Here is a 7114-nt window from a genome sequence, read left to right as displayed (position 1 = left end):
TTCCTGTCTACTGCTTTCTCCACTCAGTTCTGTCAATATTTGCTTTATATACTTAGGTGCTCTGATGTTGGGTGCATATATGCTGATAATTAGTATATCATTTTGGTGAATTAATCCTTTTTGTCATCATATAATGTAAATAATGTATATGATTTTGATTCTTATGACAGGTTTTGAATTAATGTCTATTTTTCCAGTGTACCTCTACCCAACTATCCTTACTAGTTGAATGGTAGATCAAATTGACATCTCTATTCTCATTGGCCTTAGATGGCCAATTTGTACCAGGTCCTATCAGCATTCCAAGACAAGTTAGACTGAAGTCAGTCCTCTGTGCAGCCTTCAGAAAAATTTGGGTGTAGAGGCATGGTAGATCGCTTACCCTATCCAGGGAAAAGCTGGGATTTTTTTTTTTATCCACTCATTCTGTACTGAGCCCAGAAGAGAAGCTATGGGGCTGTGACAACTGCCAGCCCAAACCATCATCTCTTTCCACTGACTCCAGGCAGCTGTATTAATCCAGGTCCCAACAGAACTCCAAGACAGGCCAGATGGAAGCCAGTCTTCTGGCTAGCCCCTGGAAAAGTTTAGGCATTGGATATACTGATCTACCTCTTTCCCTTCCCAGAAAGCTAGGAGCTGGGAGGTTACCTCCTGGTCATATGTCACTATGGGAGGGGCTGGAATTATGGAAAGGTGTCTTGAATTTCCATACTGCCTCTGATATCAGTACTTTTGCACTCATTTGGGATTCAAGAACTCCTTACCTAGTTTCTGAATTTCTTATAGAGGGAATTTGTACATGAATTGTTGAGTTGGTGTCCCTGTGGAATAAAGAGGGCCCAGAGCTTCCTCTTCTGCTGACTGACCTCACTCTAAAACTTCATAATTTTAGTGAAGACAATGTATCAATCTTTTCTGATATTGTTAGTTTGTATGTGTGCACTGACTATGAAAAACCTTGGCTTGAGAAATTGAATCAGTATTCAAAAATCTCCCCGCAAATAGAAGTCCAGGGCCAGAGGCTTCACAGGTGAATTCTACCAGAGTTAATACATATATTTCTCAAAATGTTCCAAAAAATAGAAATGGAAGGAAAACTTCCAAACTCATTCTACAAGGTCAGCATTACCTTGCTTCCAAAACCAGACAAAGACCACCCCCCCCCCAAAAAAAGGAGAATATCCCTGGCCAATATCCCTGATGAACAAGGATCCAAAAATTCTCAACAAGATACTAGCAAATCAACTCCAACAGTACATTAAAAGAATTAATCATCATGATCAAGTGGCACTTACTCGTGGGCTGCAGGGCTGGTTCAATATTTGTAAATCAATCAACATGATATACTGCACCGCATAAATAAAAGAAAGGATAAGAACAATATAATCCTCTCAATAGATGCAAAAAAAGCATTTAACAAAATCCAACATCCATTCTTGATAAAAACCTTCAACAAAGTAGGTATGGAGGGAACATACCTCAACATCATAAAGGCCATATATGAAAGACCCGCAGCTAATATCATCCTCAATGAGGAAAAACTGACAGCTTTTCCTCTACCATCAGGAACAAGACAGGGATGTCCACTCTCATCATTACTATTTAACATAGTACTGGAAGTCTTAGCCTCAACTATCAGACAAGAGAAACAAAATAAAAGGTATCCAAATTGGCAAGGAAGAAGTCAAATGTTCATTATTTGCTGATGACATGATACTCTATTTAGAAAACACAAAAGAGGGGTGCTTGGTGGCTCAGCTGGTTAAGTGTCTGCCTTCAGCTCAGGTCATGATTTTGGAGTCCTGGGATTGAGCCCCACATTGGGCTCCCTGCTCAGTGGGGAGTCTTCTTCTCCCTCCCCCTTTGCCCCTCCCCCTGGCTCATTCTTTCTCTCTCTCTCTCTCTCTTTCTGTCTTTATCTCTGTCTCTCTCTCTCTTAAATAAAATCTTTAAAAAAATAAAGCTAAAAGTATTCAATTTAAAGAACTGTCCTTTCCTTGAAATGAAGACGTGGGTTAAAAGGAATGTACTGGCGCAGCCACTCTGGAAAACAGTATAGAGGTTCCTCAGAAAGTAAAAAATAGAACTACCCTATGACTCAGCTTTTGCACTACTTGGTATTTTCCCAAAGGATACAAAAATACATATTTGAAGGGGTACATGCATCTTGATGTTCATAGCAGCCTTATCAACAATAGCCAAACTACGGAAAGAGCCCAAGTGTCCATCGACTGATGAATGGNTACTTCTTATCATGAGCAGCGGGTGTTATATGTAAGTGATGAATCACCTAATTCGACTCCTGAAACCAATAGGTTTCTGTCTCTCTGTCTGTCTCTCTCTCACACACACACAGTGATATTTTTCAATTGTCATTTTCTTTCTTTCTTACAATAATTTTTATTTTGTTATGTTAGTTACCATACAGTATATCCTTAGTTTTTGTTGTAATGTTCCATGAGTCATTATTTGCCTATAACACCCAGTGCACCATGCAATATGTGCCCTCCTTAATACCCATCACCGGCCTATCCCTAATTATTTGTTGCTTGTATATGTATGAAGTTAAAATAGATTATATATTGGCCTTGTATCCAGGCACCTTACATTCATTTATTAATTCTAACTGGTTTATAATTTCTTAGAATTTTCTATGTACACAGCCATATGATCTACAGACAATGACATCATTCATTCTTCATTTCCAATCTTTCTACTTTTTTTTTCTTATCTTATTTTCCTGGCTAGGATCATCCATACAATGTTGAAAAGGATTATTTTACAATTGTGAAATGAATATGTTCCTGATCTCAGGAAGAAACAGTCACGATTTCATCATTAACTGGAATATTTGCTATATATTTTCTTGTTTCAAATTTCCTTTATCACATTATGGTAACTTTCTTTTATCACTAGTTAAGTGGGAATTTTTATAGTGAAAGGACATTTTTTCCTTCATCTATAGCCATTATCACATAATTTCTCTCATTTTTTCTTAATATGGTGAATTACATTATATTGGCTTTCTAAATTTAAACAGACCTTTCATTCCTAGATCACCCTTCCCTTCCATGGCTATTTATTTATCTTTTACAATGCTAACTAGATTGGGTTGGAAATGTTTTGTTTAAAATTGTTGCATCTTTAATCAGAAATTGATCTGTAATTTTCCTTTCTAATATTGCCTTTGCCAAGTTTTGGTGTTAAGTTAGACTAGATATACTCAAATAATGAGTCATTGAACATTATATAAAAAATTAATGATATACTAATCCTTGGCTCATTGAAAATAAATTTGAAAAAAAATAAAGTTAGACTTAGCCACATAGGAAAACTTAGGAAATGCTTCTTCTTTTTATTTTCCAGATGAGTATGTGTAAGATAAGTATTACTTCTTTCTGTAAATATTTGGAAGATGTAATGGTTTGAATTATTCCTAAATCTTCACTCTTTTCCTGGTATATGATTATTCATCCATATTTTTTTTGCCATGTGACTTTTTAGTATCTCTTTTTAGAGTGGGTGGAGTACCTCACCCATTTCCACTCACTGATCTTGAGTTTGGTACTGTGACTTGTTTGTTCAATGCAATATAAGATGATGTGATTGAGCAAGTGCTGGCTTAATTGGTCTTGGCTATTTTGTTCCTTATGTATGCCATGAAAACAAAATGTCCAAGTATTAACTTTGTGAGAAAGTTTTAAATGACAGTTTCCAGATCTTTAGTGGAAGGCTTATTCATATTTTCAATTTCTCTCTATTCTATTTTGGGAGAGATGGAAAGATGTGTTTTTGGAAGAATGCATATATTAAATCTAAAAATTTAAATTTATTGATTTTAAGTTATTACCAGTATTCTTTTCTTTTCTAATGTCCAAAAGATTAAAAAATGTGCAATTTTATTACCTGATATTGGTATTTTATAACTTTACTCTTTTAAATATTTTGAACTACTGAATAACTTTTTTTTTCTGTTCCCAAAATATTCAACAGATTATGTTTACAAACGCTCGTCTTAATGAAAGATGTTAGGGAAGGATACATTATACTAATGTATAATAGTATAATGCACAGAGTTATTCTCATATCTTTCTAAACCTAAGTTTACATACACTTTCATCTTAATGAAAAAAGATGGTACCTGAAAGAAGGTTTATACAGTGTGGTTTTAGTTAATTGTATGCATTAATCTTTTCAAAAATCAGCATCTCTTTTTGCTCATTGTTTCTGTTATTTTTCTGTCTATTTTCCTGTTCATTTATTTCTGCTCATTCCTTAATTATTCTTCCCATCCACTGTATTCAAGTGCAATTATTTCTTCTTATTCTATCTTTTTTGATAGAGATTTTTTTAAAAAACCCTTTTGATTGTTCTCTGTCCTGTAATATGCATTTCATTGTCATTAAAGGGATTGAAGTATTGTCTTGCCTTGAGAGTAGCAATATGACTAATTTTTGTGGAACCTAAAACAGTCTGCCTTAAAAATAAAATTAGGAAGGTGATTGTCCCTACTTAATAGTGCCTCTTTTATTTTTCTTTAAATTTTTACTTAAATTCAATTTAGTTAACATACAGTGTATTATTAGTTTCAGGGGTAGAATTTAGTGATTCATTAGTTTTGTATAACACCCAGTGCTCATTATATCAAGGGCCCTCCTTAATACCCATCATCATTTACTCAATCCCATACCCACCTCCCGTCCATTAACCCTCACTTTTTTCCCTATGGTTAAGAGTCTCTTATGGTTTGCCTCCCTCTATGTTTTTACCTTATTTTATTTATAGTGCTTCTCTTAAAATTAGGAATATCCTCAGCTCAGACATTTATTTCAACATTTGTTTCATGAATATCATACATGCAACTTTGTACTGCAAGGATAAAGATATAATAACCTGGGTTCTATATAAAATATTATCTCCTTTTATATTCTATCCATTATGTGGTAAGGGAAACTTAATTACTGATAATAAAGGAGGAATATATAGTTTTATTAAATTTTCTGTTTGATTACTCCGTAGTCTGATCTCTAAATTTACTTTCGCAGATGAGTTAACACAGTAAAATGAGTGAATACTCCAAGACTTTATCTTACTAACAGTAATTTTTTTCTGAGATAATAGTGCAACTATAAGCATAAAAGATATCCCTTATAATTTGGTCCTCTTTGTACTTGGTGGTAAAATTTCATAAGTGCTCCTTACCAATGCTCAAAACAAAAATCCCACAAAATGTGTGCTTAAATCACTCCTTTACTGTAGGTTGGGGAGGAGAGGTTGAGAGATCATGAAAGCAAGTTTTATCGTTTATTATTATAACACTAAATAACAGTGAAAACCATAAAGAATATTATGAACAAATGTTTTAGTTTCAAATTAGCAATTTTGCAGTGCTCCTAAACAATGATCAAAATATGCAATGCACCAGAAAAGAAAAAATTACAATGCACAATGGCTAATCACATCGTTCTACACTCACCTTACACTGGGGGATAACTTGCTGCTACTGCTGCTTTCTTCTGATGCAGATCTGTGAAATTGACAAAATTTATCTTAAGTGGAGAAATTTTAAAATCTTGAACAACTAAGTGACAGTTTGAAGGAAGAGGATTTTTCAAAGAAACAGTGATTCATTAAATAAATTATCTCCTTCCAACATAATAAAACAGATACTGTTTTTTCTTTTCTTTCTTGAAGTAGATTAACATACAGTGTTATATTAGTTTCAGGTGTACAATATAATGGTTCAACCATTCTATACATTACTCAGTGCTCATCAAGGTACGTGTACTCTTAATCCCCTTCATCTCTTTCACCTGTCCCCCTCACCAACCTCCCCTCTGGCAACCAATTTCATTTCTGTATTTAAGAGTCTGCTTTTTTGGAGTTCCAGGAGGGAGTTAAGATGGCCGAGGAGTAGGAGACCCCTTTTTCAGCCAGTCCCCTGAGTTGAGCTGGGTAGGTACTAGACCAGCAGGAACATCCACGGAATCTGCCTGAGACGCAGGAAGATACATCTGGATCTCTACAAATGAACATCTCCAGCGCTGAGTATCGAGGTACGAAGTGGGGAACCGTGAAACCGCGCACAGATATAGGAAGATAAACAGAAGGGGGAGGGAGCAGCCGCGTCAGGGCACCGGGAAGCAGTAGCCACCTGCACGGGGGATGGACGGACCGCGGACCCGCACGCTTGAGACAGCAGACTGAGAACGGGAGCTCCGGGAGCACGTGCGGGGAGGCTGGCGGCTGGCGGGCCACCTGCATGGGGGAGCAGGCGGACTCGCGGACGGCACCACGAGACACCAGACAAAGACCGGGAGCTCTGGGAGCCCGCGCGGGGTGGCTGGCAACTGGCAGGGGGCAGGGTTGGAAACACAAAGGACAGAGACGCGTCGGCCCTGGAAGTGAGGGCTGGGACGCCGGGTATGGGGCGCACAGCCTGGGATGCTGCAGGGTTGAGCTGCACCAACAGAAACAGAGTTAAAGTGGCCAGAACACCAGTGGAGAATGATCTGCGATCCCTCTGTTCTGAGACAGAGGCTGAATTTCAGCCGCTGCTGCTCTGACTCTCAGAAGAGGCATAGCAAACCACCAGGGAAAGCCGCCAGATAACAAAAGCCCGGAAACACCGGCTCACAGGGAGCCCAACCCATCCCCCCTTGCAGGGGACACGGAGACTCTACCCAAACAGAGTTTTTTGAGTACCGGCCGGCAGGCCCCTCCCCCAGAAGGCAGGCTGAAAAAACAAGAAGACCACAACCCAGAGCGCCTGAGTGGGGCAGTCATTAAGCTCCTGTCTTCGGATTAGGGTGTGATCACAACGTTCCAGAAAGGAGTCCCTCATCGGGCTTCTCCACCGGGAGCCTGCTTCTTCCTCTCCCACTCCCCTGCTTGGGTTCCCTTTCTTGCTGTCTGTCTGTCTCTCTCTCTCAAATAAATAAATAAAATCTTTAGGAAGAAGCCCACATCCCTAAGATCTCTATAAAACAAGGGCGCACGGCCTGGGTCCCAGTCAATAACTTGGGCTCTGGACAACCCAACAATCTCTCCTCATCAGAATGACGAGAAGGAGAAGTCCCCCCCAGGAAAGAAAAGATAATGAGTCTGTGGC

This window comes from Ailuropoda melanoleuca, unplaced genomic scaffold, assembly GCF_002007445.2.
Source record: "Ailuropoda melanoleuca isolate Jingjing unplaced genomic scaffold, ASM200744v2 unplaced-scaffold5931, whole genome shotgun sequence".
In the NCBI taxonomy this organism is placed as follows: Eukaryota; Metazoa; Chordata; class Mammalia; order Carnivora; family Ursidae; genus Ailuropoda; species Ailuropoda melanoleuca.
This window is presented reverse-complemented; position numbering follows the sequence as displayed.